The sequence below is a fragment of the Pleurodeles waltl genome, chromosome 7 (assembly GCF_031143425.1).
Source record: "Pleurodeles waltl isolate 20211129_DDA chromosome 7, aPleWal1.hap1.20221129, whole genome shotgun sequence".
In the NCBI taxonomy this organism is placed as follows: domain Eukaryota; kingdom Metazoa; phylum Chordata; class Amphibia; order Caudata; family Salamandridae; genus Pleurodeles; species Pleurodeles waltl.
In genome coordinates this window covers 119,508,487-119,534,603 of record NC_090446.1, presented here as the reverse complement: position 1 = coordinate 119,534,603, position 26,117 = coordinate 119,508,487, and positions in this window count along the sequence as shown.

The window sequence follows — 26,117 nt, the reverse complement described above, 5'->3', positions numbered from 1 at the left end:
GTGGTAGAAAGATTACATTGGTGGGCTTCTATGGCCCGAATAGCGATGACATAGAACCACTTAGAGGAATGTTCTCTCAGCTATCTGAATTTCCAGACCCCATTATAATGGCGGGGAACTTCAATGTAGTTTTGAACAACAAGTTAGATAGGTCATACAAATAGAGATCTTTAGGCACACCGAAATCTCAGCGATATTTGAGGAGTACGATGAAGGAATTTGGGCTGTGTGACCTATGGAGGCAGAGAGTCGGTGCGAAACAGGTTTTTTCGTATATCAATAAAAAGTATAGTCATGCCTCGCATATAGACTATTTCCTGATAGATTTGAGGCTGTGTGACTCGGTGGATGATTGGTGATATTTGCCTGCTCACCTATCGGCCCACGCAGCTGTTATGCTAGAAATTAGTCTTGCTCAAGAATCAGGAAGTAGGAGATGGACGCTAGATCGTTCGTTACTGTTAGGTAATGAGGTTGTCTCCCAATTACGTATAGAGACAGAGGAGTTCTTCAAGGTCAACTTGGGGTCTGCCCCAATATTTGTAGTATGTGACACCTTTAAAGAGGTTATGAGAGGGAAAATTATGAGTTTAGATAGCTATAAAAATATACATTTTAGGAATGAAGAAAGTCTCTTTGAGCAGGAAATGTTAAGGTACAGGAATCAGCTAGTAATGAATTTGGAAGGGGAGGAGATCAGGGTTCTGACCGAAATGCTGAGTCATTTGAGGCAGCAGCTTGCGGATGTGTTACAAGCCAGAATTGCAAATGATGGGAATTCAAGTTGGCACACTTTGAATATGGGGAAAATGCTTGAAAGAGTAAATGTGACCAGGTAAGGAATCACATTAAGGAGATTGAGTTTGATCTTTACCCCGGCTGGTCTATGAATAGGAATGCCATTTAGCTTGCTTTTCAAACTTTTTTTCCCCAACTCTATACAGAAGAGTCAGAGGTAAGAGAGGAAGAGGCAGAAGGTTAGTTGGGGCAGGACACACTCCTGAGTATTACACAAGAGGAGCAGTCTCTCCTGAACAAATCAATTACTCCAGGGGAAGTAAGAAGCCCTCTAGAAGGGTGCAAGGGAGGGAAAGCTGTAGGCTGAGACGGCATTCCGGCAGAATTATATAAGGTCTTGGGTGGGGGCAACAATACCAGCCTTGTCAGAGTTGTTCAGAGGGATTCTCGAGAATGGAGCCCCTATTCCGATTTCATGGAATGAGGCGATCTTTACTTTGATTCTGAAACCAGACAAGAGTCCGGCGAAATGCGAATCGTATAGGCCTATATCATTGCTGAACAGCAATTATAAATTATTCCTAAAGTATTTGCGAATAGAATAAATGGTGCGGTGAATGGTCTGATACTCCCTGATCAAAAGGTTTCATTAAAGTAAGATTCCAACATGAATTGACCTTTAATTTGATTGGGGCAATAGATGTGGCCTCTCCTTTTGAAGCCCCTCTGGTGGTTATAACCACAGATGCAATGAAGGCTTTCGACAGAGTCAATTGAAGGTACTTAAAAATGGTTCTGAGATGCTGTGATTTGAGTGAAAAATTTTGTCGGGCCATTGGTTTGATCTGCAATGCTCCCTTGGCAAGGGTATTAGTAAACTGGATTCTTACTGAGTCTTTCAAGATAACCAGAGGTAGTAGGCAGGGCTGCCCCCTGTCTCCTTTATTATTTAATCTACATATAGAAACATTTGCTTAGAAAATAAGGCAGAACTCCATAATACCCCCCTTTAGCAGTAAGGGCTGGGAGAAAAAGATAGCTTTATATGCGTACGATTTATCAATAGCTCTTCCCGCACTATTAGGTATAGCAGAGAACTTTGGCAGAGTGTCTGGATACCGTCTGAACACTGAGAAGACAGTAATAATTTTCTGGAATCTCAAGGGGAATTCAATTCAAGGCAAGAGGAAAATTAGATATTTAGGCATAATGATCACACAGGCTATCGAGCAACTGGCAGAGAAGAAGAAAAAAAAACTGCTGGGGGATTGCACTAAGATTATGCACAGATGGGCACACCTCCCCCTGACAATATTGGGAAGAGTCAACCTGATTAAGATGGTCATCTTACCTAATTTGAATTTCCTGTTCAGTACCATCCCATTCTCAATGCATTAAAAAATCCAAGATAAAATTCAGCAAGCTATTAACCCCTTTATGTGGGCGTCTAGGGAACCAAGGATTTCCTGTAAAAAGCTGTGAAGAAGGAGGGAGAAGGGTGGGTTGGCACTGCCAGACTTAAAATATTATGCTAGGGCATTCCAACTTAGTAACTCGAGGATGCTGTTTATATTTCTGGACCCTACAGCAATTGGCGACATGTTCAAGGCCATGGCCACTACTGTCAAGGGGGCAACAATGCATTTCCTATATAAATTTGGCGATTCTAAATTCTTCAAAAAGGTAAAATTTAAGACATTGCAGGACCTCGCTAAGAGTTGGTATCAGTTAAGATAAGCAGCAAAAGTTAGTTATTATAGCCAAAATGCCCCCATCTGGGATTTCCCAGGAACACCAGAATGCCTTAAAGATGTACTAGCCTTGCCAATTAGAAAGGCCGGTATAGAAGTCTGAGGGGAACCTCTTCAGGGAGGATGTTCTACTTTCCTGGGAAGAACTAAAAGAGAAAACAGGGGGATCTCTTTCTAGGCTGAAGTATATTCAGCTAAATGGTTGGTCACTGTGCACTCGTGCGAGTTTAGCGTCTGTGAACTTTCTGGAAGATAGACTACTTGTAGTTTCTTCTGTCCCCAAGAGGACAGCGGTCTGGTATTAAGAAATCTTGGCGGGATTGGATAGAGACACTAATCTGGCAGAAGTATTTTTGGGAGACATTATGCCTTGGGAGAATGTGCAAATCTGGTGGGAAGCGTCATTGCGTACTTTGTTTGAAATAGTAAAACCCGCTTCGCTATTTCTCTATTCATAGAGCTTTTATCTCACCTTACGAGCTCTCCAAAATGAAAAAAGGAGAGACAGTAGAGTGTCCTAAATGTGGCTTGCAGAGCGCAACGGATGTTCGTATGTTATTGGAGTGCCCAGGTGTATATTATTTTTGGGAAGAAGTATGTAAAACTCTCTCAAGTATATTAAGGCATGAAATTGCGATAAGCCTTCCCAGTGCTGCAGGCCCACTAGTAGCATTTGATTTACAGGCCCTGGGCACCTATAGTGCACTTTACTAGGGACTTACTAATACATCAAATGTGCCAGTCATGGAAAAGCCAATTACACATACATGTTACAGAGGAGCACTTGCACTTTAGCACTGGTCAGCAGTGGTAAAGTGCCCAGAGTGCCAAAAACAGCAAAAACAAAATCCAGCACACAGTTAAAACATGGGAAGCATCTTTAGGCGCAGGGTGCAAGTACGCATCTATATCGTCTACTGGGTAAGAGGTGGCGCTGACCAAGGTCGACAGGACCGGTCATGTCAGGCCCCACGGTGTGCAGGTGCACCAGTTGAAGGCACAGAGCCTGGCCCAGTAGGCCGCGGTGTGCCCACCTACATTATTTTTTTTATATACATTGAGTATGTCTTAGCTGCCTATCTGCACCAGGGCATCATACTTCTAGTGAGTCTGGCGCTAGCCCAGGTGTGCATACTGGCGCATGGGTGGTTTTCTATATAGATATTGGTTCTGGCATCGTGTGCCAGAGTGTGCACACTTGTACACAGAGTTTCTAAAATAGAGACTGATTCTGATAACGCAGGCCAGTATAGGTGCACTTGTCCCTTATGATGGCTGTTACCTAAGTGTCCAGCCTGCCTCTGCAGGCTTGTATGTGCGTCAGGGCATATGTGCCCAGGGGGTGTGGAAAACTCATGCTTGTGCTCATGAGAGTTGCTTTGCCCATAAGGTAACGTGGGAGAAAAGAGCCTTATTAGGTCAAGCTGCAATAATGGATTGCACAGGAGCAGCCTCACTATGTTTATTATCATTAAATTCAGAATCACAAACCCCCTCTAATGGTGAAGGTGGTTTTATTAATAATGCACTAGAAATGCCACTCCAAGGAAGAGGGCATTTCTAAATTCTAAAATGCTTTGTGTGTCCCGTAACTTCTGCTTCATTCATCTGTGTGTGGTGGAAGAGCACATCTGTGCATTTGCAAAGCAACAGGTATAAAACTTGGGCAACTAGATAGACAGACCCCTGCCGTTCAGGACCTAGGATAGATTGATTGGAATGAGAGGTTTCTGACACTTGGCCCCTCGGAGCAGAACATGGCCCCACTAAAGATAATGATCTACATTCCACGTCCTCGAGCGGATAGGGAGAAAATTTAGGGAAGACATCTGTGGTTCAAAGAAGAACCTTTTGAACCACCTCTAACTTCAAAGGCACACTTTAGTATAACTAGGGGTACTTTCCTTCAGCAAGGTAGAGTTGCATCTACATCGATGTGGGACCGGTGCTGCTGGACCGTGTGGTGCACACTGCCAGAGGAATCTGTTCTGTCTGAGTAAGGGATCTACGCACCCTTCCTGTATTGTGGCTGGCCTGAGCCGACTGCCGGCTGCTGTGCCTGCTCCTGTGTCATAACCTGAGGTGTGCTCTTCAAGGGCAGGTTGGCTGCCCCCTATTCTCTGCAGAGACCTCAAGGACATCAGGGTGACTAATCGGCAGGTCATTAAGTGGGAGGGGGTGTTACACCCTTTTCCCGGACGGGCTTTTGTTCTGGGCCTCGTGAGAGCAGAAGGCTCTCACCCTAGAGTGCCAGAACGGTGTGTCAGGTGTCAGGCTGGCAGAAACCAGTCCGTGAGCACACCGGATTTCAGGGGTCATCTCTAAGGTTCCCTCTGGATGCTTGTATTAGTAAATCCAACACTGGCATCAGTGTGGCTTCACCAATGCAAAATGTTTGACACCAAACATCCTTATCTTCAGTGAAGCCATCATATAGCTGGGGAACTTGTATTGGCCTGTGCCCAGCACATGCATTTAAAATGGCCTTATTAATGCTGTCTTTTACAGCTCAAACAACAGCCTTGGGGCCCATTTCCTTCCTTCTACTGGGACCTATGACACACTGGCTATGCCACTAGAGCTTTCCATAATGAAAATACAGGCTATTGTTCATGTTTTAGAAGTCTGCAAAGCCTGGGCATGATACTTAAATAGGTCTTTGTATAAAATCACCTATATTCTTTTGTAACATTACTTTTCAGTTTTCCTTTCCTTTACTTGTCGTCCAGGAATCATATTTTATTAATCTTCATCTTTTGTATTTTTCATACAGTATTAAACAAATACAACTTTGAGCTGGACCAACCCGACAGCCAGCGTACCAGAACGTCATTGTCATTTCATAGACAGTGACATCATTCTGCATGATAATGCAACACTTCTGTGTTCATGTTCTCGAAGTACTGGTGCTGGAGTCATGTCTGCAACTTCATATTTCTCACCTCCCCGAACCCCCACCCAGCACGTCCTCCGAAGAAGAACCCCCTGGTATCATCTTGTGTTGCCCCCTCTCTCCCTTGTGTTGGTGTCAGGCTTGCTGCTTCTCCTGCTCTGAGAAATTCTCCCACTGTGTCTCCTCATCTGCCATATTGATCCACAAGTGCATCAGTGTGTCAGCCATACAACATAAGGTCTCAAAGGGGCCCTCTCTGTCTCAGATGATACCAGCTCCTATAGCAACACGGCCTAGTCCAAGAAATCTTCCTTGACTTAATCATCAGTTCTGAATCCCCACATGTGTCTCTCCTCATCTAGCGTCATTTGGCCATGTTTCTAACCCAAGCTGTGCCAGCCATCTAATTGCAACCTGCCTTTTTGCCAATGCCAACCCCAGAAGTGCAAATGTATTCAGCACATTTCCATTCTTCAGACGTGGGATAACGTCCAGAAGACGGTACTTCATGGAGACCTGCACCTTAACCTCTGATGCCTCCCTCAGATTCCGAACCATGGCCAGCCAATACTCCGCAAATATGGGGCATCAACATTTGATGGAAAAGTCTGCACCCTCCATACCACATCTCTCCTATTCAGGTAGCTTCTATTTAACAGTGATGGGGTTAAGTTCATACAATGCAGCATATAAAAGTGAGCTAGTTTAAATCAGGAGTTGCTAGACCCCGCCTGGACTTGCGCACATTCCCTGGTCCAGCCCCACTACATCATTGGCTCTAACAGATCTTCTTCCCATTTACATTTGGCCAACATTGTAAGATTAACCATTGCCTCCTTTAGAGTCCTGTTCTGTTGGGAGACCCGCCTTCTTTGTACGCCCATATCTAGTAGGACTTCAAGTGTTCTTGTCTCATGCGAGGTCTCCAGGAAACTTGCTCATATTTCCCTAACAGTCTGTGTAAGCTGGGCAAACTGGAGGAACTGCCCTAGATCTCTCCTGCGTCTCTGAAAATGTGGTGCATCTATCCTCTTCAGACAGGTCTCCCAAAACCTCACACCCACATTTCCTAAACCGGGCCATGGACATGCTGGCACTCATGCGTAGAAAAGGTTGTAGCCCCCATATGGGGGCTCTGTTCAATAAGGGGAGGAGGCGGAACAGGGCCTTTACTTCAATCTCCCATGCTTGAAACACCAAGCACACTGTATGCAGACATTGTGTGGTCTATTGTGCCCCCACCATAAGCCATATCGGCAGATCCTCTGCCATTCAACAGCCTTGGTCTCCCAGTTATCATCTGTTGCTCCCCATCAGCCTGCAACCTGAAGGTGTGATGCCAGGTACTACAAAATCCAAATTAGGGAGTCCAAGCCGACTAAAGCCATGTCTACAGGGAGTGCAGAATTATTAGGCAAGTTGTATTTTTGAGGATTAATTGTATTATTGAACAACAACCATGTTCTCAATGAACCCAAAAAACTCATTAATATCAAAGCTGAATATTTTTGGAAGTAGTTTTTAGTTTGTTTTTAGTTTTAGCTATGTTAGGGGGATATCTGTGTGTGCAGGTGACTATTACTGTGCATAATTATTAGGCAACTTAACAAAAAAAAAATATATACCCATTTCAATTATGTATTATTACCAGTGAAACCAATATAACATCTCAACATTCACAAATATACATTTCTGACCTTCAAAAACAAAACAAAAACAAATCAGTGACCAATATAGCCACCTTTCTTTGCAAGGACACTCAAAAGCCTGCCATCCATGGATTCTGTCAGTGTTTTGATCTGTTCACCATCAACATTGCGTGCAGCAGCAACCACAGCCTCCCAGACACTGTTCAAAGAGGTGTACTGTTTTCCCTCCTTGTAAATCTCACATTTGATGATGGACCACAGGTTCTCAATGGGGTTCAGATCAGGTGAACAAGGAGGCCATGTCATTAGATTTCCTTCTTTTATACCCTTTCTTGCCAGCCACGCTGTGGAGTACTTGGACGCGTGTGATGGAGCATTGTCCTGCATGAAAATCATGTTTTTCTTGAAGGATGCAGACTTCTTCCTGTACCACTGCTTGAAGAAGGTGTCTTCCAGGAACTGGCAGTAGGACTGGGAGTTGAGCTTGACTCCATCCTCAACCCGAAAAGGCCCCACAAGCTCATCTTTGATGATACCAGCCCAAACCAGTACTCCACCTCCACCTTGCTGGCGTCTGAGTCGGACTGGAGCTCTCTGCCCTTTACCAATCCAGCCACGGGCCCATCCATCTGGCCCATCAAGACTCACTCTCATTTCATCAGTCCATAAAACCTTAGAAAAATCAGTCTTGAGATATTTATTGGCCCAGTCTTGACGTTTCAGCTTGTGTGTCTTGTTCAGTGGTGGTCGTCTTTCAGCCTTTCTTACCTTGGCCATGTCTCTGAGTATTGCACAACTTGTGCTTTTGGGCACTCCAGTGATGTTGCAGCTCTGGAATATGGCCAAACTGGTGGCAAGTGGCATCGTGGCAGCTGCACGCTTGACTTTTCTCAGTTCATGGGCAGTTATTTTGTGCCTTGGTTTTTCCACACGCTTCTTGCGACCCTGTTGACTATTTTGAATGAAACGCTTGATTGTTCGATGATCACACTTCAGAAGCTTTGCAATTTTAAGAGTGCTGCATCCCTCTGCAAGATATCTCACTATTTTTGACTTTTCTGAGCCTGTCAAGTCCTTCTTTTGACCCATTTTGCCAAAGGAAAGGAAGTTGCCTAATAATTATGCACACCTGATATAGGGTGTTGATGTCATTAGACCACACCCCTTCTCATTACAGAGATGCACATCACCTAATATGCTTAATTGGTAGTAGGCTTTCGAGCCTATACAGCTTGGAGTAAGACAACATGCATAAAGAGGATGATGTGGTCAAAATACTCATTTGCCTAATAATTCTGTACTCCCTGTATTTTTAGAATGCCGAGTCCAACTTGACTTCTCTTCCCTGCCCATACAAAAGAGATCAACAGACTGCACAGTTTTTTAAAGGTGAACCTGGGTATTGGATAGTGTGTATTCTGCAGTACATATCAGAACTGTGGTAGCACCATATCCACTTTTGCAGCCCTGCCTGTCACCGACAGCAAGAGTATATTCTAAAATGCAATGGAGGCTTGCAGCCCCGCTTGGACTCCACCCATGTTGTAGCTGGACTGCTTCTCTGTCCCGTGAGCCACCTGTACCCACATATATCGAAACCTCTTGGGTTCCCTCACCTCAGCCTCATGGTAGGCAGTCACTCTAATGATCTATCTCTTACTGTAATGATCAGTCTTCTAGCCCAGCAGGGGGGAACACAAGTGACTTCTCCATATTAACATAGAGAACAGAGGCTGCCCTAAAATTTTGCAACTCCTTCAACATTTTGGGCCAACCCCCATCTTCCAGAGAAACCCCCCCCCCCCCCCCAATCCTAGCATGTCTTACCAAATGTCTTTTCGATATTAAAGGCAACCAGTACAGCCTCCAGATCCCGCTACTGCACCCATCATGAGTATACAAATATTCATGGGGTTACTCCTAGTTGGTATGAAGCCACACTGGTCTTCGTGTACCAGCGAGCCAATAGCCCCCCGCAGCCTACTGGCTAATAATTTTGATAGTACCTAACTGTCCATATTTATCATAGACAATGGGCGATAAGAGCCAACCAGCATAGAGTCCATGTCTTGACTTTGGCCGCATTACAATGATTGCCTCCTGCATTGACTGCAGGAGAGTGTGCAGACCCTCACCTCCTGGAAAACCTTCAGCAGCTGATATGACAGTAGATCCCAATATAATTGACAGAACTCGCTAGCTAGCTGAGGAACGTCTGTTACTGGCAACTTGTTTTTGGATATGTCTTTAATGACCATCTGTAGCTCCTCTTTAGACAGTTCTGCCTTTAGGGCCTCAACCTGATCTCCTTTCATCCTTGGGAGAACTAAAGTTTCCAAAAATGCCATGCACTCCATGCCCCAGAGCCTTGGAAGTTGCTTATATAACTCCACTAACTTGTTTTGTAGTGTGGCATTGATAGAAGCATGGAACATCACAATATTCCCCTTCCTATCTTTCAGTGCCAAAATCATGGGTACTGGCACTTCTCGCTTCAGGAGCCATACCAGGTGCGACCCCACCTAATGTGGAGTTTATATGGTGATCTGTTAGGTCCCCATCTACCACACAGTTGAAGTCCCCAGCCCATATCAGAGGAACCCCAAAATGTGGTGTCAGTATGTCTAGTATGGAACAAAAGAACAGCCAGTCATCATGATTGGGTGTGTTAACATTCTACAGGTACATATCCCTGCTGTCTAATAAGCCATAGATTAGTAGAAATCTGCCCTCCTCATCAGCATGTGCCCCTCAAAACTGGAATGGTAACCCAGGGGCCATCCAGATGGCTCCCACCCCTCTCAGAGGGTCAGCTCTCGGGTTAGCTTGTCTTCGGCAGCATCAGCAGATCCACTGGATGCAATAAGCATCTCTCCCCGGTGCCCTACCTGCATTCTTGGTTACTTTTAACAACGTGTATAACTGTACAATAAAAACAATTTGCTGTCCTAACATACTCACTGCAATTTATTTCTCTTTCAACCCAAACCGTTAATTTATTTGGAAGGGATCCTGTATTGCCTCTAATTAAGTGGCAAGTGTTTCCCTGCCTGCATCCACTGTGACTTATAACTACCTTTTGGACATATGGAAGTATTTTGTCCCATATATTCCTTGCCATTCATTTCCCTTTTCAGCCCATGGCATTCATGTCATTTATCCTGAAGGATTTCCATATCGTTTCTAGCAAGTTCAGCTTTTTGCTCTTAGTCGAGTGTGAATTTGCCATCAACTCCTTCTTTTATGTCACTTTTGGTTGGCCTGATTCACTGATTTAATTATTTTATGTTTCGAATTTTGTTTAGATGAGCAGGCTTGTCTTCTAATCAACTCCATAGGACTTTCACCATGGAATGTTTTTTTAATGGAACTCAATGTGAGTTGGTTCATGATACAGGAACCATTTTTCGAAAAAGCACCGGTTTTGGCCCTTCTAACGACATCACACAGGCTGCCCCTCCCCCAAGTCCTGTTGAAGGCCCTCTTTTAAGGTTCGAAGCAACCCCAATTTCCTGGGCCAAAATATTGCCACTCTCTAATTGTCTGTATGTAGGACTAATCTACCCTTGGACTCCTAATGTATGAAGGTCTAATCTACCCTTGGACCCCTAAGAAAACCTTCTAGTTGCCTTTTTGGATGCGAATTTTTGGATTTAACTATATCTGACACACAGCTTCCAGACTGCTTGAGCACTGCAAACTTCAACTTTTATTGTTTTTAGGTCGAGCGCGCATGAGCTTTGACCTCTTCCAACTCTTGTGGGCTTTTAACCACACCCACCTCACGCCCATCACTTGTTCCTGGGCTTGCCTTTCAAAAATCCTTTGTTATCATTGGTAAATGCTTTACGTTTCTCCCTCCTTGGGGCGGTTTTGTTACCGCCTCGGGCACCGACCCTGTTACGTGGATAATTGCATGATTGCCGATATGTTTGACTGTGAGTGAACTTCTTTTTCCTTTTGTATATCTCCTTCACGCTCATGCTCATGGCGGCTGTGGCGCTTTAAATCCACTCGCTTATATCAACTGTTTTACTTTTCATTTTCAGTTTAAGTGGCAAGAAAAGTCAATTTAGGAATTTACAATGCTAATAGCTCTAACTCGAGCAAACATGAGACCCATTGCATTGCAAATGCTTGTTACGTATACAGTCACCCTACCTATCACTTGTCACACTGCACAAGCACGTTTGTCACATTTTACACATTTGGAATAACTTCTGGTACATTGTACATAGACAGTTGCATGTACTTGCACCAATTTTTGTAGTAAATCTTCTGGTTGTGTTTTCTTTTTCTTTTTTTCCTCATGTGTTGATGAATGCTTCTGGTTTACGTTTAAGTAATATTGGTTTTCCAAATCTATGGAATTACTGCCAGGAATATTTTGTTTACAGTATTAATTACTTTCCCCATCAATACCTGCAATCAGGAGCCAAAATTCCAGTCAGCAGGGACCCCTCCCCCATGCCTGTGATGTATCATCTCACATTTTCATACATTCCTGCCCCTGACACACATCATGTTGCAGAACCCAGCAACGTGTTCCCAGGGAAAATCACCGACTCAATTGACAGCTGCCCTGAGCCACCTGCCATCCCCAGTAAGCCATCACTTTGCACTTCAATCTAGGAGCTGCTGTGATCCACTACCATTCTCCATCTCCTTCTTTCAGCCGACCTGCTAGGCCCAGACCTTCTCTTTCCTTCTTGTTCTCTATTGGCAGAATCACGATGTGAGCCAGCATCTTGGCCCGGTTCCGGTCAGTCCCTGATCTCTTCCAGATGGATGAAGGCATGCGTCTGTCCCACATGTGCCATCCTCAGCTTTTTTTTCACAGCAAGAAATGACTTTCTTTGTCGCTGGACTCCTTGTGTGTAATCCACAAAAATATGGATAGTGCTGCTATCAAACTTAGGGCCTCTGTTGTTGCGGTCCCACTGGAGTATGCTGGCTCTAACACTATAATTTGAGACTTTGGCTACAGTAGCCCTCAGTGGCGCCCCTGGGGTAGGGTGAGCAGCCAGTGCCCGATGCAATGGCCATGTCCAATGGCATTTGTAAGCCACTTTCAAGAAGTGTCTTGGGGGTCTCATGTAGTCCCTCGTAGAACATCAGGGACCCGAGGTTGCATCTCCAGGACCTACTTTCCATATTCTTCAGCCGATTCTCAACTTGTTTCGCCTTGTCTGACAACACATGGGCAGTGCCACGCATCTTATGCACCTCTGTGGTCAGGTGCGACAGTTTTTCCTCCTTGTCTGATGTCCGCTCATTAACTTTGAGATGGTCTGCTCACTGCAGATACACTTCCATGAAGATAGAGTCAATCTTGTGTTCCAATGTTTGTGTGGATTTTTCTGTGACAGTGGGGATTTGCATCCCTGTGGGATGCTGTATTTCTGAGGTCAGACTCTCTCTGTACTCCGTTCATCGTGTGTTCATCTTCCTCACTTCAGTGAATTGATCCATCCACATCTGTTATGGATTTTTGGCATGCTTGTCGTGCTCTATGATGTGTGTGCTTGGTCCTGCTTCCAACCTGCAGGGCTGGTGTGGCTTCAACCCCCAGTATCTCCTGTATGGTGTTACTCTCCCAGCTCACCTTCTGTGTGGTCCCATAATGCATCCACTTCTCAGGACTGGTAATCCCCTTGACGGTGCCTCTGCAGTCAATTTAAGGTGGTATGCTGTGGAGCAGTTCTACTGCACGATGATTGATGGTTGTAAACAGGGCCCTCTGCCACACAATCTCTGCCAGCCTTATTAGCCTGCATCCAATAGCCCTACCACTGGAAACCAGGGACTCCCAGGTAGTCCTCCCTTGACGGCGTGTGGGCAGGACAGGTTCCACCCACAGCGCCAATCCCGTTCTAGGCTGTGCAGGTCCTGCTACTGTATTCCCTGAGGGTGAAAGAAAGAGGGGGCACTCTGAGCGGTCTCTTGATGTGGTCTTACCAGCCCCACCCACCCCTTCTAAAGCACTGGTGTTAAGAGTGCTGCTCAGTGGGCCTGGTCATGGCTCTTCCAGTGGGGGAGGCCTCAGTGAAGCTGCCTCCCTCTGTGAACCTCACCAGGTTCCTCTTGCCAGCTGCCCCTCGTGCCTCGCCAGGCATGAACCAGCTTGGCGCACCTTAACAGCCGCCCACTGGGGGACCCGCCCCTCCCATCCACTGTAGGAGCCTCGCTCTGTAGAAGACAGGCTCCGTGTATGCTCTTGCCAGGTCAGTGGTGGTAACTAAATGTGGCTGCCACTTTACTGCTGATACTCAGGCCTCTCCCTCCACAATGGCCCAACAGGCCTCTCAAGCACAGTGATTACAAGTCCGCTGGGTGCCCGGGCAACTACTGTACCCCATCTCACTAAGAGTGCATCTTTTCAAGTGGTGGGAACGCATGATGCTGAAGGATCTGCAGAGCCAAACATTAAAGCATGCTATGGGCCATCGTGCTTGGCCACGCCCCCTCATCTTGAGCTCATTAAGCCAGCTCCAGAGCACGTTTTAAAGTGCTTTCTTATATTTGCTGTTTGAAATATGTAGTGATAAGATGGGAAAATATCAGCTATTGGTGATTTTCAAAAAGGCATTAAAATAACAGTCATGCAGTAGAGAAAACCAGCCAAGTGGCAACTCTACAGCATAGCCGAATAATGTTATTGTGAACTCTACTTGCTTCTGAGTAAAGCAGCTTTTCTCACAAAAATCTGTCACTAGTTAGTATTTCGCAAAGGGGATGTTGATGTGCATGCCTATACATGGGGCTTGGGCCAGATGTAGAAAATGTTTTTGCAGTCAAAATAGTCTGAATCGCAGACTCAGCCAGTTTGTGAATGCAAAAAAGTATTTTTGGTATGTATGAATCACAAATTGGGATTCAAGAACACTTTACTAAATCACAATTTATAATAATGAATATACACTGATTTGGTATCTGGAAGGGAAGTGTTTAGGAAGTCCCTTCCAAATACCGAATCTGAATGAGATGTAGTAATGTTTTGCAACTGAATTCTATGGCAGGACCGGAGGCTTCGGATTATGCTATCTCTTTCTTTACTGAAAAAACACAGCAGCCAATCAAAACTTTTACAGCATCAAAATTACATTTCCCAGAAACAATACTAGTCCATACACTGACCAATCCCATGTCAGCCTTTCTGTATATGTCCTTACAAACAGAGTCCTGCATGTTTCTTTGCTGCTTGCACCCGGAGTTAAGTGTACACTTATTACATTTACTAAGCACTGTTTATATTAATTGTTCTGTATTTGTAATCACTAGTTCGCGTAGAGTGGGAGTGGGACTGGCTGATGCGGTCATTAGAGGACTTTGTCCTCTTTCTCTGGCAGGCGGTGCGCTCGGAGCCGATCATCGGCATTCCATGAACCGGCCCGCGCTCCGTTGACTGCCGGTGCTTCGGTGCCTTGTTTGATTACTGAGTGCCCGAGGGAGCGAATAAATGTTCCAGGGCTCGAGCCCTTGACTGCTGTCTCCCACCCGAACTCTGCAGGCGTGGAGGGACGATAGAACGTAGTCCGTCCTTTGTTTTTGTTATCACACACAGACCACTTCCGTCACTCTCCTGGTGTAGGATCGGCCCACGAGTAGTGCGAAGAGCGCACATTAGTCATTCTCCTTTCTGAAGCCGCTCAGAATGCTCGACGGGGGGCAAACATTAAGGCATAGCCTAGGGGATTAGCAGGTGCTCCCTGCACTTTCTATGTTCTTCGGCTGACTGGGGTTTTGTCTCTGAGCCAACTATAAATATCTTGGCTTAAGATTTCATACACCTGCTGGGCTGATAACCCCCTGATCTTCATTCCTCTTGCTGATCAAGCTATGGCATACTACGTCAAAGAGTACGATTACTATCAGGGCATTCCTGAAGTGCCCTTGGAGCACCAAATGGAGAAAGATTAGTGGAGGCCCTGGGAAACCACGTCCAGGACTCCGTCAATCAGGCTCTTATAAAGGCTCTTAAGCCGTTTACACAACCCCTTATGAGATTTGGGCAACCTGAACTGTTGGGGAGAGCCCCCTTCGCGAATGTAGCCAGGGATGGACTACCACTGGAATTGGGTGTGGCCCAGAGAGCCTTTATGTGTCCCACTTCTTCTGCCAAAATCCTAGCGCATATGGCAGCTTCGGTGTGTAAGGACCATGAGTACTGGTCCTATTCAACCCTAGATTCCTCTGGGTCCTTTTCTTTGCCATCATCTTGTGCAACAGAGACCCATCCATCCTCCTCATCTAATTCTTCAGATTCCGATCAACAGTGAGAAGTCCCGAAACCGGTGACTAAACGTAAGAAGAAGACTCACCACATGACGGAAGAGTCTCAGACAATAAAAAAAACTTGTGCTTCGACCCTGATAATATAATTCACCCCCATTCTACGGAATAGATCCCTCGCATGGAGGTAGCCCATTACGTCCATGACATATTGCGTAAGGGTTTTGACAAAGACATACGGAGTACTCTGCGTTCTGAGTGTCCCTGGCCTTCTCTCCTAGGTAAGGTGGCCAATTCCCTGGAATTAGATCCTAGTATGGCCACGTTCTTAAAGAAATTTGTGAAGGACTCAAAGAAGGGCCTTGACAGAGCTTGAAAGGGATGCCAGGACAAGCTCCTGGACATTGCCGGGCCACTTACCAAGATCCTCGAAATGGCAGGCAAAGGAGTCCCAGTCATCCTTAGACTCTGAGACGGTCTTGGAATGGGCACAAAGGGCCATTTGTATACTGGGTAGCCCCAATTGCTCTATGTCCACAGAAAGGAGAAAGTCACTCCTGATGCGCATTGATCTGAAGCTGGCGGAACTGGCCTTCGTGGAAGCTGGTTCAATGGCAAATGGTCTTCTTTTGGCAGCGAGTTCTTAAAGGTCTTGGGGAAATATGTTGATACTTTCTCAGTCCTGAATAAAGCGCAGACATCTTTGACGAAAATGTTCAGTGGGGGCCTTTTACCAGGGCTGGATGCTATTGAGGTCGAGCGCTAGGCTGTGGATCATATCAGGCCTCTAGTGGTTATCCCCTTATTCGGGGCGGCTATTAATCCTCCTCAGGCTTCTGCCCCACCAGGGCCTGAAGAGGTCGTGGATGCATCGATAGGTGCGGCAACCGAAGCGGATTCAACGTGGCAGACGCTGCACCAAAAAGTGAGAGTCATTCCCTTTTCAGGATTGATTCTAGGGGGGAGGCTACAATGGCATCTTGTAGCATGGAAAAGTATCTCCCAGGACCCATGGGTACTCCAGACGGTTCAAGGCTACAGGCTGGAGTTCTACTCCACCGCACATCAGGTAGTTTTTCCGCGACCCATATATTTTTCCCAACCAGAGAGCTGTTTTGTCAACGACAAGATCGCGTCTCTGCTCCACAAACAGGCGATTGTCAGGACAGATGCCCATCCAGCATGCTTCGTGAGTAATATTTTCTTGGTACAGAAGAAAACCGGGGGCTCCCGTCTGGGTCTCAACCTAAAATCATTCAATTCTTGGATAGTGTATTGTCACTTCAAGATGGAAGGTATCCATCTTTTACGAGACCTCTTGCAGGAGGGCGATTGGTTAGTGTGCTTTACCTAAAAAGCGCTTATTTAACAGTTCCCATCTAGGCCCCACACCAACGGTTTCTACAGTTTCACTGGCAAGACCAATGATTCAAGTTCACTGTCCTCCGATTTGGCCTTTCACCAGCCCCCTGGTGTTTTACCAAGCTCTTGCGGCCGGTGGTGCAGACCCTCAGGGAAGAGGGTGTACGTACACCTGATCATTTATTTAGTCAATGTTCTAATCATGGCGCAAAGTGAGGAGACGGTTCAGTTGCATCTGTCCTGGACTATCCAGATCCTACACGATTTGGGGTTTCTGATCAATTCTAAAAAATCTCGCTTGACCACATCCAACTCCATAAAAATCTTAGGTTTTGAGGTGTATTCATTACTGGCTCAGTTAAAACTACCCCTCCCCAAGCGGAAGTCGATCAAGAAAGAGTTGAGAGCTCTTGGCTGTTTGACTATATTATTGAGGATGCTGGCTCCCCTAGTCGGTGTTTTGGCATCTTCAATTCAGGTGATTTTTCGGGTCCCTTGTATTATCGGGCCCTTCAGCATCTAAAGATCTTTCACCTTTGCAGGGGACTAGCTTATTTGGAACAGATTTCGTTGTCGAGTGAGGCTCAAGCAGAGATAACATGGTGGTTGGATCATGTGGATGCTTGAAATGGCAAGGCCTTTTTCACATCCTCGATGGAGTTGGTGATAGAATCAGATGCCAGCCGGTGGGGTTGGGGTGCACGTTGGGGATCAGTGGAGACAAGGGCTCACTGGTCGACGGAGGAGCTGAGCCTCCTTATCAGTTGTCTAGAGCTTCAAGCAAGGGCCTTTGTGATTCACTTGTTGTTGCCCCACACAGCGAGCTGTTGCATCCTTCTACGCATAGACAACATCTCAGCTGTCCATTACATCAGTTGTCTCATGGGCACCAGGTCTTGAGTACTGGCAGAGATTGCCATGGAGTTTTGGAGCTTTTGCCTTCAACATCACATAGATGTGACAGCAGAGTATATCCTGGGACGTTCCAATAAGATAGCAGATTAGAATTCTCGATTTCTGAGGGATGGCAGTGACTGGAAGCTGGATCCCAATGTGTTTCACAGTCTCAATCAGCAGTTGGGGACCTTGTGTGATCAACCTTTTTGTGTCTCACCTGAACTCCCAACTCCTGCTATTTTATAGCTGGAGACCAGATCCTCTGGTGGCAGGGTGGGATGCATTTCTGAAGACATGGCCAGACAGTCTTCTTTATGCCTTTCCTCAATTCGCCTTGATTCAGAGAGTACTCTCAGGTACGGAGGTTGACAGAATTGATCATAGTGACCCCTCTCTGGAAGGCTCAGCCCTGGTTTCTAGCGGTGATGTCATTAACATGTGCCCTTCCGGTTCAGATCTCGTCTTATCCATCTCTACTCTTGGACCCGTCGGGTCTTCCTCATCCGCTGGTAATAGCAGGTCACTTTTCCCTTATGGCGTGGAGACTTTCAGAAGATGGCTGGCAGGTGCCAGGAGTTTGGGAGGACACTGTTTTTCTTGTTTCAATCATGGGACCCTTCCACTCATAAGAGATACGAGTCTGCATAGAAGAGATGGATTGTATGGTGTGGAGAATGGTGTGTTGATCCCTAGGGGGCAAACATTGATATAATTGTCAATTTCCTTTTCCGATCTAGCATTGTAGGAGTTTGCATACAGAACTATTGATAATTTCAGGTCTGCAATTTTGGCAGGTCATATGTATTTGGAGGGTAAACCGGTAGAGGAGCATCCCCTGGTTTGTAAGCTTCTTAGGGGCATAAGAATGGAGAATACCCCACAACCCAAGTATGCAGCTTTATGGGATGTCGATTTTGTTTTACGTTTCCTACTGGCATGGCCTTGTTTTGAGGATTTGTAGGGTAAGCAGTTATCTGCAAAGCTTACCCTTCTTTTATGCCTCATATACTGCAAGCGTGTTTCAGATGTCTGTGCACTGGATTTATCAGGTAGAGTATTTTGTACTTTGGGAGTCTCTTTTACTATTTCTAGATGCACCAAAACGGCTCCACGCTGAATTTCCTACCCAGCTTTTCCTCATAATGCAAAGTTATGTGTGGTACAATGTTTGAAAGCTTACAAGGCTTCGGCTAGAGAGTTTTGTAGAGATGCCCAAGGTCAGTTATTAATTTCATGGCAGAACCCACATAAACCTGTGTCTTTGGCCACTTTGGCAAGATGGGTCAAGTGGATATTAAGGGAAGCTGGGATTGACACTACTAATTTTGGGACGCATTCTGTTTGTGGGGCCATGGTATCGAAAGCTTTTTGCATAGGTTCACGACTGGAAGCATCATGGCCGCAGCAAATTGATCTTCAGATTCTACTTTTAAGGTATTTTATCATAAGCCTATTGTTGATGTGGCCTCGGCAGTGAGTGGTCAATCCTGCCATAGAACAAAACATTTTCCAGCTGTTGCGTCAAAAAATGTTCAATTCTATTAAGGACACCGAGGCAAGGATTATACCACCCATTTGATCATATAGATATGCATATAATGTTATGAGTACATGGTATCATTTTGAATGTTTGTTGTGATAGTTTGGATTTCGTATGCCCACCTGTTTGATTTTATGATTATCAAGTACGGTGCTATTATCATGTCACTTTGTTCCCAGGCTCAGACATTAAATGAAGAGATAGGAGTTCACGTCTGAAGGAAGAAGTTCCGGGCAAGGCTTCAGATCCGAATTGTGCACCTGGAGGTCTTTCAGGTCTACGCTGTAGTTCCAGTATGGTTGGAGTGTCATGTTGTTAAGTTTCCAATGGTTTGCAAAGAAAGAGGAAGGATTGTGTTTCCAAGGACATATATTCAGACGGGCTGACCTGGGATTGATCAGTGTATGGACTACTATTGTTTCTGGGAAATGTAGTTTTGATGTAAAGGATTGGCTGCTGTGTTTTTTTCAGTAAAGAAATAGATATAATCCTCGCCTCTGTGTCCTTAATTGAATTGAAAATTCTTGGCGCAACAGCTAGGATTTTTTTAAAATTATTTTTGCAATACATTAATATTTCACCCACACCTCGAAGAAGGTGGTAACCATTCACAAATGGGAAGGGGTCTCTGTGGGGCCCGTTGTCAAAGGGTAAGGGGTCCCATGGGGCGAGAAAGTTAAAATAAATATTTTGCAAGAGCATGTATAGGTCAAGCCTTTGTGTTGGCCTTTCCGGCCACTCTGTAATAACAAGGTACAGCCCCAACTGGAAGCGCAATGTCGCAGCGGAAAACGCATAATTATAGCTTCCTACTGCCCGAATGAAGTCTGTCAATTCAGTGCAACATCGTAATGCCTAAACGTATATAAGGCTTGTTCTCTGAATTCATTAGCAGGCGTTTCTCTCGGGGCATCGCTTCCAGTCCCACGGCAGAGTTGGCCCAGTTCTCCCTCAATAAAAGCGTAAACCAAACAAAAATAAACAGGTCTCTCGCGGTTCTCGCTGCCTCTCCCGGCCCTCACTTGTGGGAGGGACGCAAACGGGCCCGTTCGCAGCTGCCGAGGCAAAGAGCCTCCCATCTGCCGAGCAGGGTGAGCGCCATCTCAGCCCACGGAATCGTCTGTCGCGTTTCCAGCAACAAAATGAAAACAGCCAAAAATAAAAAACTGAAATAAATAAATCGTATTCCGAAAATAAAGCAGCCTCCATTCTCTCATTCCCATAGCCTGCTTTGGCTTCCGGCCTCGCGACAACGAAGTTGGAGCGTAGAGTTAGCTCTGAGAATAGAACCGAGAGGGCCTGACGAGAAAAAACACGACGAATCTTTCGGGCGAATGCATGGCATATTTTATAGGTTTTTTTTTAAGCATATAGGAAAACCATCCACAGCAGTGCAGTAATTCCAAACCATTTTAAAGGTTTTATTGCCCTTCTGCTGAAACCACTTGATTTATTCGAAATGATAAATCGCCCTGCCTCTTCTTGTTGAATAAGTTGTGGGGAACCGTGCAGGCAGCCGTGGAAGCCTCTGTTTTATTACGCATTATATATCATGCGGCTTGGGCCGCTGTACAGAAAATTTATGGAAATCAGAGTTTTCCTGAAGTAAAATCCATTGCGTTCGACAGGAACTCGGAGGGAGAACATTCGAAAAACGCAGCATTTGCAAATTAGCGAGTTCGCGCGACCGAAGCGAAGAGTAATAACTGAAAGGGCAAAAGGGGAGGCAGAGGGCAGTGAGAGGAAATGAGAAAAAAATGCCCCCTCTCCTGACCCCTTCATAAATGTTAAGGATGCACCTTTATGAGATCCCAAGTGGGGGTGCGCAGGCTTGCGGTGTAAATTCTTGTTTAGTGGCTTTTAAAGTGCGACGGTGGGCGTTGCGCGTTTGTCAGTTAGGCATGTTCTATGGGGCCCTCTTCACACCAGCTTGAGGCCCACTTTTTCAGGTAACTCAAACCCCCACAGGGACCCCGCGACGCTCCAGGTGGATCTGAGTCCTTGTGGGGAGGCTGGGCGCTTCTCAGTAGATTCTTCTTTCAAGGGTCTCTCTCTCTGACTCTCGCTCTTAAAGAAAGGGAGAAGTTGAACTCACCTGTCTAGTAGTCAGAATGCAACATACCTGAGACGGCAGGCAGTGTTTTACTAGGTGCAACTATCAGGTGTCACTGCATGAAGTGTCCATCACCTCTCACCTCTGTACTGGGCTGTGGAGGCTGCCGCAGTCATGGCGGTTCGGTTGTCGAAGCTCTTGTGCAGCAAGCATGATTTATTGTCCGATTCTGTACCCAGTGCTTTGCTGCACTTGTTATATAAGACAGTGTAAAAATGTGCAAACTCTTTATTCCAGAAAGAGGTTACATGTGTGAGGGGAGAATGTGGTGCCCCAGGAGCAGTACATTCCCATCTCGCTCCACAATTCTGTAAACTCACCTCATGTTCCATTCAACTCTCCCTCCATTCAGGCAAGGGGAACTTTCACAGACACTGCCAGAAGCGCCTTGGGACGACGGTGTCCTTTTCAAATACACATTATGTTATTTAACTGTGGAAGAGACAGAGCAGGAAGGCTTAGTTATCACCACATGAGTAAGAGCTGAAGAACGCTATGGCCCACGTTTCTGAAAAAGTGTGTATCAGGGCTGACGTGCCTCTTTTTCTTCTCCTCCCTACCGGCACCTGAGGACACCATGGTTGCACCGTATTTATAATACGGCACACCATGGCAGTGGTTAGCACATTAGCGTCAACATTTCTGACTCTATTGTGGCGCTTTGCTACACTAGCGTTATAAATGTTGACGCTAGTGTAGCAAAGTGCAAGGAGGCCCAGAGGTTTCTATGGTTGCGTCATTTTAACGTCTGCTCTGACCAGCCATTAAAAATGATGCCAAAATGGCACAGTGAAATCTGTTAAGTTTCACTGTGCCATTTTCGCAGTTTAGCGCCGGAACACCCCCTTGCATACATAATGCCTGGCGAAGGCATAATGTGGCGCAAGGGGTTACAAAGTGGCGCAATGTATGCATTGTGCCACTTTGTAAATATGGCAAGGGGAAAAGGCCACCTTAGTGCCGCCTTAGCATAAAAAAAAACGATACTAGGGTGAAGCTAAGGCGGCTCAAGGCGCTCTTAATTATGCCCCTATTTCTGATACACATGGTGCTCCTGAAGCCAACCTCTTTTCATCTAAAGATATCCCAAGGAATCATCTTCATGCCTTGTGAATGCAAATGATCTTTCAAGGGCAGTAACTCTTAACCTGTAGTCCGCACACCACCAGGGGTCTGCAATATCTGCTCTGAAGGCCCGCAACTCCTTGAAAAATGATATAAAATGAACAGATTCATGAAACATATTTAAATAAAGAAGCAAAATTGAAAATTGAAAATTTGTAAACATTCTGTAAGTGTGAAGGAATTTGAAATTGGAGGCTTAAAATTAAGTTGGAATCCTCACATTGATTTGTTGGAGCAGTGCAAGTACATCAAACAGAATACAGTATGGATGACGGGGTGGCCTCAAGTAATTTTGGAAAAGCTCCACCCTGACCATTTAAATTAAAATATATATATTTTTTCACAAACTGCTCTGAATTAAGCAAAATATTTAACCATCTGGATTTTGATTGCTGAATACTTGTTCCTACTTTTTGTGTACTGGTTTGAGGTTTAAATCATCAAAATTGCTTAGGCCAGAGTACTCAGCTTCCAGTTATGTCTTGGGGAAGGGGGGTCCTATATTCCAATAATGATTCAGTGCTCGCCTTCAGATTCCAGTAATGATTAGGTGGCGGGTGTCCACAGAAGTCAAAAAGTTAAAAACCCCTGTGGTATGGGCTGCATTCCAGCTCGAGCTTTCATTATGTCTTCCCCCAAACCAATGAATCACAGTAGAGAGGGGAGTCAGAACCACAACAAACTCCTGCCTGCAGGGCTCTCTTGAAATGGTTCACAGACATTCTCTTTTCAGAGATAAATTGTTGTACCTTCTTCAAGATCGGTTCCCCCTGTTTCCTGCATGTGGCTAGCCACCCCTCATTTCCTTCAACTGTAACCATTTTATGCCCATATTTTTCTGATTGAGATTCTGTGCTGATCCAGTATTTGCAATTTTTCCAGATGGTGGGTGAAGAATCTACTGGGAAGAGGAAAGCTTTATTCTTCAAAGAACCCACAACTCCGATCATAATGTCATGACCTTTTGTTGATATGTACATTACCAAACGCATACATACATTATACACCCACACATTTCACGCTCACTCTCAGGGCACATTACTGCAGTCATTCATACATACACTACTGACACTCAGCAGTGTAGTACCGACACCTGTGCGCATGCACGCAAGCACACAAACACACACAATCAACGCCAATCAATAATTGACCATAGGGAGTACCCTACTGACTCCTCATAAAGTACAACCTTAAAATTCTCGGAATGCATATTCTCCTACCTCTCTTCCTTAAAGTACCATGAACTTGTAATTTCTTCACGGCTGACTCAACTTTCTGTCCTGTGGTCCCCAGCAACATCACACCCCAGTCTCATCTCGTTAATTCAAACAATGTCTCAACAGTGATTGCCTCAGACTTGCCCAAATTCATTAACACTTTGCCTCCCATTCTCCTTTTTGCTCCTTGGATGAATTATTGAGAGTCCCTGGAAATTGACACTCCAATAGTCTTTACTTTGGTATCCCTTGCTCTCATGGTACTTTGAGTCACCCTGACTGAATCTGCATCACATGGCATTGTAGGCTTATGATGCTATGTTTTTTAAACAAATCAACTTGCCCAATCTAATGTCTGTCTTCTTGCCCTCCCCTTTCCGTTTGTCTATGTATTCCTTTATCTTCCTTTATTTTTCCTAGTTCTCTCCCCTAAATGACAAGATTCCCTCATTCTGATCCTCAACACAGCTTCTTGTTAATTAACAAGGAAGTGACGTAATACCAGGCTTGTATCTCTTCAGTGATTTAAATGGTGTTAAACTTGTCAGAGTATGGCAAGGGTCTGAATGTTAGCAACATTGGTTCCAACGCTTTCCTATTTTCATCACCAACTAAATGAACTCCTTCATTATCTGGTTAATTCTCTCGACTTGGACATTAGAATTGAGGTGATGAGGTGTTTTCATCTTTATTTAATGCCAAAACTCTTTACTATTATCCATCATTAGTTTTTCTGGCAATTCTTCCATACAAAATACTACATCTAAAATCTTTGTTAAAGTCTCATCATCACTTTATTTACAACACGTCCATTGGCCACTTTGAGTGGTAATGTATTAAGACAATAGAAGGTACCTCAGGCTTCGAAAAACAGCAAAAGGGCTCATTTTAACTAGTGCCAGTTAACTCTAAGAAATTCTACAGGTTGGGATAATTGATTACATGGGTTGATGTACTTATCGCTTGAACAGAACACACAGCTCTCTTGAATCTACATGTTACTCTTAGCAAATGCTCCATGTGTGAATGACAGAAATACTAATTTGTTCCCATTTTAGTCCCTGATGCCTCTACATTTCCCTCGTGACTCATCCATTGTATTTTCTGCCATAGTTCAAACAGAGGAATCACTGTATCCCATTCACCAAAATCTCGCAATCTAATGATAATTCTTTCTGAATTTCATAAAACATCTTCTCTTCTGGCCACCCAGTTTCCACATGTTTTTGTATATATTTTTGCTGCAACGAAAGTTGAATCTTCATTTATCTTTAGATGTATGTATGTCTGTATATGGTATTTCTTTAGTGCAAACCTAGTCAAAAGGGTCTGGAGTGCTGTACATAGTCAAATTCCAGCATAAAGTTAAGTGATAGGAAAAGTAGTTGTTTTGTGGACTATTAATACATTTTGATGTAGTGATTGTAAAGGGGTGCATCTTGAGCTCTTTCCTAAACAAGAGCAGGGTTAGGGCGGTGCCGATGGATAAGGGGATGTTCTAGATCCAGGGTGCATAGATGGAAAAAGAAATTGGGCCAATGTTTGCCCATAGGGGTCCCTCAGCGACCGCTTCATGTGTCCTATGGGGTCAGGATACCTGTATTCTGAGCCTTTATGTGTTTTTGCAGATTATTTTTCCCTGCCCTGGGCCAAGCCACAAAGAAAATGGTGGCTGCAGCTTCCCTTTCAGGTTGCGGCCAGCCAATCAAGGCCTTGCTTTTCGCCTGGATCCACTGGTACCTGTGGATCCCCCACAGGTACCCGCAAATCCACGAAGGATCCACATCCCTGGATATCTATATTTGTATTTCTTTAATAACCCACAAACTACTGAACAGATTGCCCCAAAATTAGAAAATGGCTCTTTCGAGACCAAGATCTAGCTTTCTGACAAATTTGGTGCAAAATCTCCATAGACAGTGCATGGGGAAAAAGTGTTTTGGGACCCCCCTTTTTCTCGGCCTCTGCTTGACAGATCACCCCAAAACTTGCCATGCAGAACTAGGCAAAGTAGGGCACTTTTTTTTTGTTTAAACATTTTGTGAAAATTCATCAAACGGCACCAAAGTTATTAGAAAAAAATAAATAAATCTTTGTCTATGGCAAAAATTGGTCCTCACTATATATATATATATATATATATATATATTTTATGGATTTATGTATTATATTTATAGTTCTTCAGCGTTTTACATTCAAGTAGGTGATTAAACTCCCACTGCCCTTCACCTCTGAAGCAGTGTTTCATTGAGGAAAAGAGTCGCTCTTAAGAACTTATTTAGAGATTGGAAAAAACGTATAACCATAATGCTCATTTGATTGGCGGTTGACCTGGAACGTACTCAAAGGGAGATTGCAGTTGCACAACAATAAATGTAACGGCATTTGCACATCAATCTTGGAAGGTTATTCTAAAGTGTAACATGTGAAAATAATTAAAGTAGCTACTGCGTCTATTGAAAAAGCAATACAATTGGTCACTTCTGTCTTATGTCAGAAAGTACTAAAACAATGAAAGTATCCATGGTTGTCTTTATAGGGTAAACAAAATAAGCAAACATAACAGATATAGTCAGCGTAGTCTTTCATTAAATTGGAAA